Source organism: Ambystoma mexicanum, chromosome 3p (genome assembly GCF_040938575.1).
Source record: "Ambystoma mexicanum isolate Mex_15411 chromosome 3p, UKY_AmexF1_1, whole genome shotgun sequence".
In the NCBI taxonomy this organism is placed as follows: Eukaryota; Metazoa; Chordata; class Amphibia; order Caudata; family Ambystomatidae; genus Ambystoma; species Ambystoma mexicanum.
The window spans coordinates 572,612,807-572,627,871 of record NC_090925.1 but is presented as its reverse complement, the minus strand read 5'-3'; the positions used below and the strand labels follow the sequence as shown (position 1 = coordinate 572,627,871).

Genomic DNA, 15,065 nt, shown 5'->3' with positions numbered 1-15,065 from the left:
AACCTTCACAAAATCGTTCATAACTCCGTAACCGTTTGGGCTAGGAACTTGGTTTAACTTTCCTCTGAAAGCTTATACTTTCTCCGCAATCACGATTCACGCATTCGCGAATTTTGCCACGATTTGCGATTTGTCCCGATTTCTTTACTTGTAAAAAGATAGCTGCTTTTGCCTGAACTGCTAAATTTCGTTTGCCTCTTAAGAACCATCCCTGAATCATTGCTAGAGTGAGCCTGAACTCATATTAACTAGATACCACTCACGCTGAACCTCCTGAAGGGAATTAAAACCATTTTCAGCATATTCCTCACTTCATTGCCAGCACATATAAAAGCATTTTGGGCCTGTGTTTCAAACTTCTGTAGTCTAAGCTTGCTGGGGTGAACTGAATTACATTTGATTGCATTTCTAAGAACTGTGTGCTCTCCTCTTCATTTCCTTACATTGCATAAGGGGGGGGGGAGTGGATTGCCAGAGAAAAGTGATTACATTGTTTTGTTGAAATCATATTGAGTATTTTCTGTATTGCATTTTCATTCAACATTGCATCCATCTGAAACTAGATAAAGCATTCTCTACCACCGTATTCTTCTGTTCCTATTCCCAAGCGTGCTACCTCATCCTTTATACTACTTCTGAGTAACCCAATCAGTTTGTTAGTAGAACATTACCCATTGTTGTTAACTGCTCATGTTCTGAAGTGTGATATTCAATTATTAATTCATTATAAAAGTGTGATATATATATATTGTTTAAATTCTCAAATAAACCTTTTAAACTTGCAAAACAGAACTACTTCTTGGCTCAGTGGGGTCAGGGGGATTCCAAGAGAGGGTTGTTATATAGGGGTAGTCATCCAGAACTCATGAACTGGACATAAAGCTATATCAATAAGGGTTTCCATTCAGTATCCCAGACTAGGCATTGATTTAGCTGTAGTGTTGAATTGAATCCTCTTACAAACTCTTTCACACCCTCAAAATGTACTGCAAAACTGCAATTTTGTGCTTCAAAATGCTACTTATTGAGCCACAAAATGCATAATTCCATGGTGAGGTCTTCTGGGTGGGTATGTATTTCACAACAAGATGTCTGGACCTGAAGCCTCTCTGCTGCAGCCTGCTGGGAGTAGCACCAGTGTTCAGAGACACATAGTGGGAGCGCATTGAAGCTGAGCTGGAATATGGGCTGGAGCCTCATTGCTCAGTCCTCGCATAGAAAAGAGGAGGCATCATCCTCAATTCTCTGCAGCCAGGCTAAAAAAACATGGTGGGGTGCTTTGGAGTGGTATTAAATGGGAATGGTGGTAAGGGGGAGTGGATGGAAGGTGACTAGGTGTGACATTTGAATGGGGATGGGATGAAATAGAAAGGGTAGAGTAGATTGGAAAATCAGTAGATTGACGTTTCCCCACTATGTGTATTTTTTCTCTTTTTCACCGGGTTTTTACTGGGTTAGTTAATGCATATATGTTGAATAAAAGGTACACACACTTTATTCTTAGGGAATGGTTAATATGATTCACTTCTCATGCTCTCTTGTTAAGAGATCTGCAGTGAACAGTTTTCAATTTTCATGCTGTGGCAAAGTCTGTTTTCCCTGTGAGAAAGGGAAGAGTGGACGGAGGCTAATGAGAGTAGTGGGTTGTGGGTGAGAAGGGCAGGGGGCAGATGGAAGATGTAGAGAATCGAAGGTGGAAGGAGTGAGGGTCTCATGGAACGTGATAAGGGAGCAGGTGCAAGAGGAGAGTAGAAGATTTTGGAAGGGGTACAGGAGAGCATGTGATTTTTAGACGGATGAACAGATGGAGGGGTAAAGCAGCTTTCCTGCTTGAGCAAATTGAGTGGTCCTGGACAAACCACTTTATGTCCGCAAGATCTGGTGAGGTGAGCAGGCTGTTTCCTGCCATTTATCACCTTAAACACACAATACAAATCGTAGAAAAGAGAACTTACAATACATGGAACATTTTCCTCTAAAGTTCATCAGTGCATCGCTCCCAGGTTGCCCACTTCCATGCGCTACTCCTCGAGTCAGTCCTGTTTTTTCCCCAACTGCATGCTAGGACTTTTAAGCCCATCCCTTCAATGGGTAGAAACCAACTAAAAGTTCTAGAATCCAACTGGAAACAAACATCGGGACTGGCTCAAGGTGTCACACATGGAACTGGGAAATGTAGCAGGCGGGTCAATGTCACACTTGTGACAGCCATTAACTCCTCCCACCCCTAGCTTTGCCTAACCACGGCCCTTTGTCAATCTTGCCCTTAGGGCCATGGGCCTTAAATCTGCCATTGTGGGGTAGCAGGAGGGGGGGCAGAGAGGAGGGGTGTGAGCCATTGAAGTTACGTCCTGAGTGCAATATGTCTAGAAACTGCCTCGCCCTTGGCTTGAGTCGGGAGTCACGTGGGTCAACGGGGTCTGACTACTTTTTCACAGGGCAGACCCCGGCCTTGGATGTTTTTGATGCTTTCAGTACAAACAAGTTAGCTTGAGCTCTTTAAACGAAATTAAATCGTGGGATGTGTAACGCGCTCACCAGGTCCACAGGCTACTCCATGTTTGCCAGCAATGCTATCACTAAATATGCAATATCTGGATGTTGGTTGTGTGCTGATGTTTACTGGAAGGCAAATGCTCATTCTTCACGTGCACTGTCTTACACTAGAGAAAGCCAAGTTAATGAAATGTGGTTATTTCACTTGTTAATGATTCCCCCAACTTTGTTCGGCCCCTTGTAATTATACCCGAAAATGAACGTCCTGGGCAGCGCGCGCCTAAAACGAAAATCTACATCATGCGGTGGGTAAAATAAGCTGCAAACAATGTAACTGTGATACTCGCAGAGGCCAGCAGGTGGCAGTGTCGGATCTTTAGTCTGGCTATCATTGCTCTGCTGAAGTCCGTGAAAGAAAGGAGAGAAACTTTCCTGCCACGTCAACTGAACTTCCTGGAGGATTAACTTCCAGAACTGCTCGAGACATCAGCCAGTGATACCTGTTACCTGGACCGGCTGGACGGTATGAGAAAATAGTGCAATTAAACTGCAAACAATTCCCCTTTGTTGTCTTGAAGATTACGTTCAGCCTCTCGAAGGGATGCAGCGCGCACACAAAGAGGGTATTTGTAAATGTAGATGGCTGGTCCTTAGCGAACCCATTTGGATTGTTGATTGCCTCAAAACTGCTGCAGAATTGTGTTTGTTAATCCGAACTCAGTTTGTACTGCGAACGTTGGTGTGCTTGGCACAGCGTTCACATGTCTCTCCATCGAGGCGATATTCCCCTTGTTGAGTCCGACAATGGCTCAAGTTTATGCGTTGTCCTTTGTTTAAACTATGTGTCCCCGTAGTAAAGTTGAAAGCATGCCACGCTCGGAAATGCAACCCTGGAAAACACAGGGAGCCAATCGCGAGTGTGGTGGCCACAATGTTGACAAGGTGCAAAGCGTAATCGGTTCCAGACGCATACGTAGTTTAATATATCTGCAGCGTTCCGTGTGTGTGGGAAGATTGTTTTTTTCTTTGCATTCCGGGACTTGTGGTTTTGTTTATTCAATTTCCAACTGTAGAAGCGAATTAGAATGTAAACCGAAATTAAACAGGGCTACTACTGTCTAACATGGGTCAATTTGAGTGCCCTGCAATTACCAAATATACGTTTAAAACCGCGTATAGATAGCAGGAGATTTTTTTTTTCTTGATTTTTTTTTTTTAATTTTTATTTTAAAGCGCTATTTTTAATACCAAAATTAAATCAACGCAAAATAAGTTTAATGGATACCAACACATTTGCACCAACTCTTAATGGCAGAACTCTCGTTAGTGTTGGGGGCTGCTCCAGGACACCGGGCAGGCCCATACTCGGGTCGGGTGGCACCCGACAAAAGACAAACTGATGCGGTGCCCATGCCGCAGACTCAAGGGTGAGGTTTCAGCACAACCGCTCTGGATCACTGGAGCTCCGCACACATGGCCGGGGGCACCGGGCTCACCGCGGGCCCGGCTCCGGGGGCACCCAGGCCGGGGTCGCCTTCCCCAACCCGTCTCACATGGTTAGGGGGGATCCACAGGGACGGCGTTGCCCGGCAGGGACACCATCCTTAAGCCGGGCCCCGTCCTTGGGCCCAGCACACACACAGCGCAGCACCAGCATGTTGCTTTCCTCAAAGAACGACGCTGGAGTCAGCCAGATGGTAGTGAGACTGACGAGCCGGAAGCGGCTCGCTTCTTTTGCCACCTGACCCATTACAACAGCCTGGGAGCTACCATGCTCCCAGGAGGGGTCACAATGCAACACCACTCAATATTTTAATAAACAACAACACAAAGCATATACCACTAACTATGCACTATTGCTCCTATGACCACTCTACTAAGACACCCTTTATTAACCTGGTGATTGGTCCTACCAACTTATCACACAAAAACCCAGTGCTAGCCACTGGCACCACACGCATCATTGTGCATGCGCAGGTATGCCCAACATCACATTGCCCAGATAATGGGCTACTTAAGACAAGTCCATGTCTGCAGGCCCCTGGTCTTCACAGGGATGTCAATGGTGACGTCCATCATTCCACTCTCGTGGATTCGCCGGAAACCACCTCGCATCCTCCCCAGAGTTCTTTTAGGACAGTCCCAACGCAGTCACGAGGAGCGGCAAAGCCGCACCTGGGGAGGCCCAGGGGCCACACCGGTCTAGGTCCACTTGTATGGGGGCAAACCCGCAGCAGGGCACTGTTGACAGACAAACAGGCCACTTTACGCACCTCCCCCTTCACATGGGGGCTGCTGGCATTATATTTGGCCAGCATCACATTTTTTTCCATTCACCGCCGCGGGTCCAGTTGAAAATTAGGCCCATCTGTGGTATGGGCAGATCTCCCTCCTCACGCGGCATCCGCCGCTCTTCTCTTCTGGAGGCATGCACCTCCCCTCCACCGCCACGGGCGACGACCTGGTCTTCCATGTCTCAGTGGGGGAGGGGCAACCAGCCACGAGGCCGGCACAGCTCCAGTGCGAAATAATATATATATTTTTTTTCCGCGCGCGGGCCCAGTTGTTGTTGGGCCCGCCTCCCATTGGGCCGCGTAAGCTGTTTGGCTGCCCCACCATGTTTGGGGCATTCTCCACTTCCGCGATGCTGGCACTTGGCCACTCTTCCAGGCCAGCCCGGGCACCGCGGCTCCAGCACGGCACGCGTGGGGGAGGGGCAGGCAGCTCACCTTCTCATTTCGTTTTGTTGCGGCTGAGGCCGTAGAGCATTCCCCCTCCCCACGGATGCCGCGTTCACACACCGCGGCCGCAGGGCAGGGCAGGGGGGCCGCCCACACGCCACTCCATCTTTACGTCCATTGCAGGCCCAGTTGGAGTTGGGCCCGCATCGTCCTTTTCTTGCGGCGATGTTTGCCGCTCATCCCTTCTGCATCTCGCCGGTGGGGGAGGGGCAGCGTCCCATCTTCTGGCGCACCTCGCCGCTCCTCCCTCCCATGGCAGGTGCGGGGGAAGGAGCAGCGCCTCCACATTTCGGCGCAGCCGCCCGCATGTTTGTTCTCGGGGGGCCAGATCCACCCCCCCAGGGGCCGCTGCTGTTAGGCAGCCCCTACTGGCTCTGCCGTGGCCAACGCCGCTCGTGGCCGCCCAGCTGTTCAGCAGCTCCTCCTCAGGCAGCGAACCCTGCTGCCACTTCCGTGCAGCCGACACCGCACTTTCCACGCCGGGGGCACCAGGCGGCCCGTGTTGACATACACTGAGCCCTGGGCCACCCTCAGCGCCTTCATGCCCAGAAGGTCGTCCGGGCGCCCGCTAGACACCCACTGGTCCGGGCGATCCTCGTCGCCATTGTTGGGGGCTGCTCCAGGACACCGGGCAGCCCCATACTAGGGCGGGTGGCACCCGACAAAAGACACACTGATGCGGCGCCCATGTCGCAGACTCCAGGGTGGGGTTTCAGCCCACCCGCTCCGCACATGTGGCCGGGGGCACCCGGCTCACCGTGGCCCTGTCACTGGGGGCACCCAGGCCGGGGTTGCCTTCCCCAACCCGCCTCACATGGTTAGGGGGGATCCAAAGGGATGGCGTTGCCCGGCAGGGGCACCGTCCGGACGGCGTATTCTGGCAGGGACACTGTCCTTAAGCCGGGCCCCATCCTTGGGCCCAGCACACACACAGCGCAGCACCAGCATGGCGCTTTCCCCAAAGAACGACGCTGGAGTCAGCCAGATGGCGGTGTGACTAACGAGCCAGAAGCGGCTCGCTTCTTTTATTATTTTGGTCACGTGGCTACTGCCACGTGACCCATTACAACAGCCTGGGAGCTACCATGCTCCCAGGAGGGATCACAATGCAACAGTTAGTTCCATATGAACCGTTAATCCAGGCCTGTTATTACTTATTGCATTCTGGCACTTTGTAAAAGTTGCACATAAATAAGACTTGCAATGATGATAGCAGCTTGGTTTGTCTTCAGAATGATTTATTATAACTTAAAAGTATCTGTTTGTCGTCATCCGGTTTATCAACAAATATGACAATTCCTTGAATCTTCGGGAGACGTGTGCTCTGCGTCCATCCTCAGCTCCGCTCTAAACGTGCTATGCCCTGTGATGCACGAGTGGCGTGCCATCGTGGTGCATAGCAGAACGTGCGGAGATCACAGGCGCGCCACTACATCATCCCCAAAAGTTCATACTGACTGAACCTTTTAGGAACACGTCTTCTTCTTTATGGCCGCTCTACTCCTGACTGGGTGAGCGTTTCTCTCTAATGCCCTTCAGTGTTCTTTCCATTTCTCCTGGACTCTTCGCTTCCGCCCTGTGTTTATTTTTCAATTGATTAGCTGTTATGTGTTTTTGCTCTGTATGAAGAGTGATTGTGTATTTTCACCTGTGGACCCTTGTCACATGCTTCCATTATTTTCTTTCTCTCGTTATCCTTTCCATGTTCTATTTATGTCCTATTGAGACATTTGTATTTTCACTAATCTCCCTAGCTGATCTTGCATTACGTGATTGAAAGGGTTCTCTTTGGTGATGTGGAGTGTTCGTCATTGCTCTCATGATCCGTGGTATGTCTATTGATCGAACATTGCTCCTGTGGTGTGTCCATGCTGGGTTAAGTTTCATGTAGGCCTTAGGCCTTTGATCTTCTCAACAATTGGAATGGGGTGACGTCCATAGCATAATTCATTGTTAACTCTGTGAGCCAATATGTTTTATTTGGTTTGCTACATGGCAGTTGGTACTGCACATTCAGGCTTTCTGGATTGTGTCTTTTATTGTGCGATTTGCCCGTTCGACCCGTCCGTTTCCCCCTGGGTGGTAAAGTGCCATGTGAATGTGTTTTATGTTGTTGCTTTTCAAGAACCATTGCACCTGAGACCAATTGAAAACCATTGTCTGAGACTATTTTTCTGGGATATCCTTCTCTCCTAAAAACCGTTGATTGGATGGTCGTTCGAGTGGTTATTTCTTCCATACATTTCACCTGCACCCACTTAGAGGGTCCACCAACATCAGTGCTTTTTTATTCTGTGGGTGTTTGGTCCATTGGCCCAATGATATCTATTCCTACTTTTTGCCAGGAATGTCCCCTCCATTCTACAGACATCATGGGTGGGCTGTGGGTAATGAGCTACTTGTCACCATCCTTGCATGCTGCACATGAATGTCATTTGCCTCTTCATGTTGCTGTCCCTCCCTGACCACCAGTAGTACCAATCTTCATTTCGACAATGTGCAACCTAGTTGACCTTCATGAGCTAGGAATGTCAAGGTGTTCAGGAGCGATGGCGGTAGTATCAGCTTGTCAGATCTGCAATGGAGTATAGGGGCAACACGTTATGATATGATATGGCATTTATAACGCGCCTATACACAAGTGTTTGAAGGCGCGACATGGCAAGGGAGGGGGAACAGTGGGAAGACAAACAGTGATCCTACTAGGCCAGGTGTCATTCAGATTGCCCAAGTGCATGGGAGGGGAGGAGGAAAGTGCAAGGAAGAGGGGGAGGGGAGAGTGCAGTACACAGGATAATAGACTACTAACATAGTATGTATGGCCAGCTGGTGGCAAATGCAAGGGTAAGTGCAGATATCCAGAGTGCAGGGGTTGCCAGGAAGGCAGTGCAGGAGTGCGACTGGTGGTGGTGGGGACCTGGGCCCGAGATCAGCGGGTGGCCAGGTAACCAGTGAACTTTCAGCCAGGGATTCAACAGGGGAGAGGAGGAGAAAAAGCGGAAGCAAAGAGAACGGTTTTGAGGTGCTTCCGGAAACAGAGATGTTTCAGGGAGGCTGTTCCAGAAGGCAGCCCCACCCGAAGAGAGAGATCTACCACCCACTCGTTGCTTGGAGAAGCAACTGACCCTGAAGGAGTTGGAGGTGGATGACCGAAGAGCTCGAGAAGAAAGATATTTAGGAAGAGAGAGTTGAAGATATTGAGGCCCCAGGCCCCAGAAGGCCTTGTGGACAATGCAGAGGGTTTTGAACTTAATCCTTGCAGCCACTGGGAGCCAGTGCAGGGATTTCAGTCCTGGAGAGATACGATCCCTGGGCTTGAGGCCAAGAACAAGACTCGCAGTCCTGTTCTGAATAAGTTGCAGAGTGCAGAGTGCAGAGAGTAGAGACAGGCAGATTTAGAAAGCAGGACAATTCAACGCAACACGGGTTTGAATCACGATATTGCGCTTAGAAAGCAATCTCTAGTATTAAGCACGTTTTAAAAGAACAATTCAAATTAAAATTGCTATTATTTCGGTCTATATTTAGCTGTAAGGGCAAAGGTGAAATGGAATATTCTTTTCTGATGGCCATCCTGTTTTTGTGAATTCTGCTTAATGCTGAAGAATGTTATCTGCTTTAGTATGTTGCAACCATTGGTTTACTGATATTCTGCGAGCGGTATGTTCTTCCGCATCCTTGATGGATGCTACGATGCAGTCAGTGGCATCCCATTCATAAACCAATTTGTTGAAAAACTGAAGTCTGGACTGTCAATATGCCTTTGAATTTTGACATCCAGGGACGTAGTGAATGGAGAACATACATTTGTGGAGCGCTGCAGTGAGCCTGGTGTTAAGGTGGTCTCCAAATTCCAAATAGACCCAGAGGAATTGGAGTCGGTCCAAACCAAACTCCATGACGGAGTAGAAAAAGTGCAAGGCAAAATCCAGCTTTGTCATCAGCAAAACAAAGCCGGCAAGTTGGCATGCTACTTAATGGCCAACATGAAACTAGGGATTTTGATAGCAGAGAGCCAACCTAACCAACCTTGGACACTTGACAGGTTGTCAAGATATGAGCCAGACATAGAGTAGAGGCGGAGAGGCTCATGGACCTTTCTTTCTTCAATTAAAAGTTACCAACCCTCATTCTCAGGCCATGAGAATTTGTACTTGGCCTTGTGTGGCACCCCGCGTCTAAATGCAGAATTGAAATTTGCCACTGCAGAAAGGAAAGGACCAGAAAATAAGCCTTCTCTTCCTACACTCCAGTACTATGGAACCTCCTCCCTGTCGTCATCAGACTCATCCCCACAATTCAGAAAATCACCAAAGAGCCATCTCTACAAGGAGTCTCTCCTCACCAGCTAGGCCCCCGTGCCGCCTGACTTTCTAGACGCCATCCGCCCCTCTACTCTTCGCTACCCTGTACAGCTGTACCCCTCCTCTGTGCCCCTCTGTATCCTACCCCCGCTGTATATCTGTTCTGTTACCTCTGAAAAGCGCTCCCTTTTGCCTCTATACTGTTGTATACCTCTGTAAAGCGCTCTGTTGCTTCTCGAAGCTAGGTCCGTGCTCAATAAATACCATAATAACAAACAAAAAACATAATGTCTGTGTTTAGGGAGTACTGCAGGTACCTTATCTATGCTGGCTTCTAATGAATAGTCGGTGTTCTCCAATTATGGGTCACATGCTAAAAGACATGTATGCAATTGAATTACCTTCCATTTATTGAGGTTTTAGCTCAAATTAATGTGTCTGTTTTTCTGTTGCCATCGGGGACACTCAAGTTATTCTTCATTGGGCTTTTTGGCTTACTGTTTCACTGTACCTGGCTAACAAAGACTGGTTTTACTCTTATAAAACCTTAATTAATCTGGGAGTATACTGCTTGTGTCTTGGGAATTGTAATCTCAGGCCTTAGTTCCGCCGTTCCAATCTTCCCTTATTTCACTCTATCCTTGGCACTAGTTGCCAGCTACTGTCTGAGCTCTGCACGGATATATATATTTCTATGGCTTCAGCCTTTTGAGTTTTCCCGAGGTCATAAGGGCTTTGCTCCTAGAAAACCTTGCTGTGGCTTCCATTTTTAAGACGATGGCTGCCCAACTACACTCTTGTTTCTGTGTTAGCAAACTAAATTTGCGTGCCGTTCACGTTTTATTCATCTTATACATTGTTCATGTTAGTGTTCTTAATGTCTGTGGATGCTATGTTAATATTCTTCATGCCTAACCGCATATATTGCCTATTGTGCGTGTTCTTCATGTGGGGTGCATGATTGCTTCGTGTCTAATGCAATTACTGTTACAATGTTAGTTAGAATGCTTTTGCCATCTACAGCGCACATTGTCCCAAAATCCTACAGTACCTGCAGGGGATAAGGGTGGAACAGTTGTCTCAGTGAGTAACGTCTCTCACCTTTGTGGGATTGATGTGGGGGAGGGGCAGAAGCTAAGGATGGCATATTCATCTGCCTCCCAACACTCCCCCCCCTCCCCCCCCTCCTCTGGTTGAACCTCAACCACACTCATTCTTCTGCTCTTCCCCAGATAGGGCTGTTTGGGTATCCATATTTTACTCCCCCCCCCCCACCCCCCCTCAAGCTACCTCCACGTCTCACATGTTCATCTAGACTCTAGGGCATGTAGTAACATTCCCCAGTGGAGTCACAGTTTACCCAGTGCTCTGTGTAATTGTGGGGATTTTGAGGATATGTAAACTTTGATCCAGGAGGTGTTATAGGGCTTCAATTGTTTGGGTACGGGGGAAGTCATCCGTTTGTTTATACTCATACGTGAGTATACAAGTATTGTCATTCCTGCTACCTTTTTGGCTGTCTTTTTGCATTGGTGTACAGGTATTCCCAAGACACTCACAGCTAGTAGTACTAGTATGGCCACTAATATTTTGAATGCAGTAGCCAACCAGGTGTTTATCCATGAGAACAGGTAGGTAAACCGTTCATCATCCACAGCGAATTCCACCATTTTTGTGTGCAGTTGTTTCAAGGTGGCTATTGCCTCTGAGGGTCCCATTTTCCTCACCATGGGCAGGTGTGTATGTGCAGCAAGATGGGCCGATTTTCATGCACACAGCACCTTCCACGGCTGAAATAAGGTCAAGGACATACTGTTTTGGAGAGTCATAAGCATGACTGCTCTCAGCTCTTCCCTTATGACTTTGAGCCTTTCACCATTGTATTTATGGTCTGTAGCAGTTCCCATCGGGTTATTTGCAGCCATTTGGCATTTGCATGGGCCTATCGGGCAGTAAAGAAGGATGTAAAGAACATTTCTGTTCTACTGAACAATATATGATCTTCTGGTATGTCGTCATACACATTTGCTGCTTATACCGAGGATTAGTTTCTCTCTTTGTGTGTTTAAGGGTGAGGGACCTCTTGCATCAATCTGCACCTCACACTGGGGCACTACTAGGGACAGTGAACTTATTACCACTAGGGAGCCCAGGCCTCACCCAGTTCGGTGGGAGCTGCATGTACGCTCTGGAACCATGTATACTCTGGAACCACAAGCCCAATAATGGTCCCTTAATAGAACTGTGCCTACTTTAATTCCAGGCACATCGAAAAAATGCATTTGCACCCTTTGTTTTCTCCTATTGTTACTGTGCTCATATTTCTTATGCAGATGTGGCATTCTTCAAGGGTACTATGTGTAGTAGGCCTCCTTAGTCCTCTACCCAGGTTAGTTTTTTAGTGTATTTTGTCAATTCTGCGAGGCATTCCTCCATTGTACAACCACTTGCAGTTGCTATAGAAGCACCTCTGCTTTACAGCTTATCAGTCCTTCAACCCAGCCTTCTGTGGTAAATACCTGTCCTTCTATTTGTAACTTGTCTCTCTCCCAACATCCAGGAATTTCTCCTCCCCATTTGATAGTGCATTGTAAAAATTGGTGGTCTTCTGTTATTATTTCCCCTCTTCTATTTCCCCTGTTCTCTGACCTGACAATATGTAACATGTTTAATATCGCTCATCACAGACACTTCTTTTATGAAATGATCCTCATCGGCAGAATCTTCCTTTGCTTTACCCAGCGCATGGAGGCACTTTTGCCCTGAAATTGCCCTTTGGTCATGCATGCTGCAAGGTGTGTCGGGCAGTGTGCTACGTGTGCAGATACTTCGGTGGCTATGTATATTCTGGAGGCACTCCTAGCATAAGGAATGACGGAAAATACAAAATAACTTGTCAGACGTCTCTCTCCCCACTTGGCTCATCTGACTATACCACATATTGTTTGAGACATGAGCAATATTATCAAAATGTTGTCCCGTAAACTGGTGATCATCAAGTACATTTATATTTCCCCTCCTCCCTGGAGTGCTATGTTCAGAATATTTCCATGGGGTCATTCCATCTGGTATTACACTAGTGTTAATGGCATGGAGAACATGAAAGGTTGGTCTTGCCTCGCTGTGCATGCTATAGTGTTGCACTGCAAACCCAGGAAATAAAATAATCACACACAAAGGTGGAAAATGCTGCATTAGTCATAATAGATATTGATTCAGACTTCTGAAGAGGTAGACTCAAACGTGGCCCTTGTTACACCCATCCCACTCTCAGCCCGCAGACTGAGAAACAAGAGACGTACATTGCTTCTGTCATGTACATGCTATCCCCATCATTGATGTGTTGCAGATGTGAAAAGCGCTACTCACTCAGACAACTGTTTAGACCATACCCGGATGACAGTATTGAAGAGATACAGCTGTCATCAAAAGAAAAATGGACTGACTGCAACCTCAAAAAAAGCCGATGATGTCACGACTGACATCATGATATAGATACGTTAGACATGAAGTACATATACATCCCTGCACAAAGTTATGCAGACATTTAGCTTTATTGCTGATAGACACAAAGAATATGCTTCTGACTCACATAGAAGACTGACACACACATACCCTTTTTCGATGCATAAGAATACATATGAACTGCTTGCTGGCACTAAACGGCAATGATTTTGGGTGGCCATGTGAATAAAGATGGAAGCCATAGGCACTTTGGAGTGAATGGGAAAAGCAGGATGAATTCAAGAACACAGAAAGGCTGATCCTGCTGAAGCACGCAGACCAGGTTTTGAGCTCGTACACCATGCACAGCCTTGCCAAGGACACTGGGACAAGAAAGGTTTCAAGTTAACATATGAGATGGGACACCTGCAGGGAACACAAGTCAGAAACCTCCATAATTGCAAGCAAGAAATATCCATTTTGTGGTCTATACACACGTGATCCGAACCTGCAAGACAGAGCCTATTAATTTGAGTCAGACTGAGAAGTCTGTTCCCAACGAACCAAAGGCAGGAGGATAGAAACGTAATACAGGTTCAAAGCTGAGTGTTCTGTCTCAATGTCAAGGAGATCAGAGATGGTAATTTATTGGGAACATGCACCTTCAGGGTCGTTTCTACTACCTTGAATCGTTGCACTTGGCATGGTAACTATACAAAGCTCCAAGGCTGAGAAGATCCTTTCTGCCTAATCTCCTGCTATGCTTAGTTTACTCTATGTTGCATAGGCCAAGCACCTTAAGCTAACCTGCAACTTGTATTTGTAACACATAGAGGTGGTCCCAGGAGGAGAGCCACCAGATCTGGCTTAGCCAATGATCGCACTAACCTTTTTATAGAGCATATATGTATTTCGCCTTGCTAACCAATCCCTACCCTTGTTAGTTTTTTAGGATGTAACGTCATTTTTGTGACATCAGACCTTAACAAAACTGGGCGACAGGCGTCTGGAGATTGAGAGCACTTGGAGAATATTGCATTGTTCATGCGGCAATCCCTGTCATTGATTCTTTTTAATAAAGACCGTGAATGTTGTCCTATGGCTGGGTCTCCCGTTCTTGTGGCAGAGGATTTCCCAGTATTAGAAGTGGTAGCGAGAGGATGGTTGCTAAGGCCCCTCAGCAATAAAGAGTGGCAGAATGTGGGAGAGGCAGTGCCCAAGAGGTTGAGCAGATCCATGGAGTGTAAGTATAGACTCGGCCATATGACAAATATTGGGAAGGGGAAGTTGTTGTTTGTCGTTTGTTGTATGTTGTTGTGAAGGATCCCTGTTTCCAGACGCGTTAGCTGAGGTTACGGATGAAAAAACAAAAAAAAAGACACAAAAAAGATACCGGCTCTCTAGGCTCTAGCTTAGCTTACAGGTGACAAAAACAGTATACCTGTGCACTAGGCAATAGCTTAGTTTGCAGATGAAAAAAGAAAAAAAGACAAAAAAAGGATACCTGTTCTCTAGGCAGTTAGCTTGGTTTACGGATGAGCAAGATATGCAAATATAGCGCAGAATGGACTTGCGATACAGAGGGCAAAATAGCGAAGCCATGTCCCCGGGACGGTAGTCTTTCCAAACATGTGCTGCAACACATTACCACTTATTTACATGCCACCTACAAACGGAAGAAACTAAGTAACAGATTAGCCATACTGGAGCTTAAAAAAATGTTTCAGGGTGGGAAAGAGGACCCACCAAAGAAAGGGTGGATGCTGAGTCAATGCAGAGCCTCTCCCTCCTAAAACCACAGACCTCACAACAGAGAGCGAGGGATTTTACCCCTTGAAAGAATTAAAAGCAGTGGCAGGATATACTAATCCCGTTTATGCACCACCTGGGTATAGCCGCGAGGACACATTTAGTGGTGCGATACAAGTGAATAAGAGAATAGACTCTACAAATGACGAACGCAAGTAGCGCAGCAATCTGCAAATGAAACTGATGGGGGACATCACAGGGATATTGAGACGTAATAATGATAACAAAGTGACAGTCCTACCAAATGTGTAGGTAGAGGGTATGGCGGAGG

At 47.2% G+C, this 15,065-nt stretch overlaps 1 protein-coding gene across 2 annotated transcripts in view; it reads left to right on the top strand.

The window, feature by feature from the left end:
- The first annotated feature begins 2,894 nt into the window (after window positions 1–2,894).
- Window positions 2,895–15,065, top strand: part of SLC2A10 (solute carrier family 2 member 10) — a 507,763-nt gene continuing 495,592 nt past the window's right edge. For both annotated transcript variants that reach the window (XM_069651300.1, XM_069651302.1), the window contains exon 1: window positions 2,895–3,019. The gene's annotated coding sequence lies outside the window, so the exon portion shown is untranslated. The remainder of the gene's footprint in view (window positions 3,020–15,065) is intronic.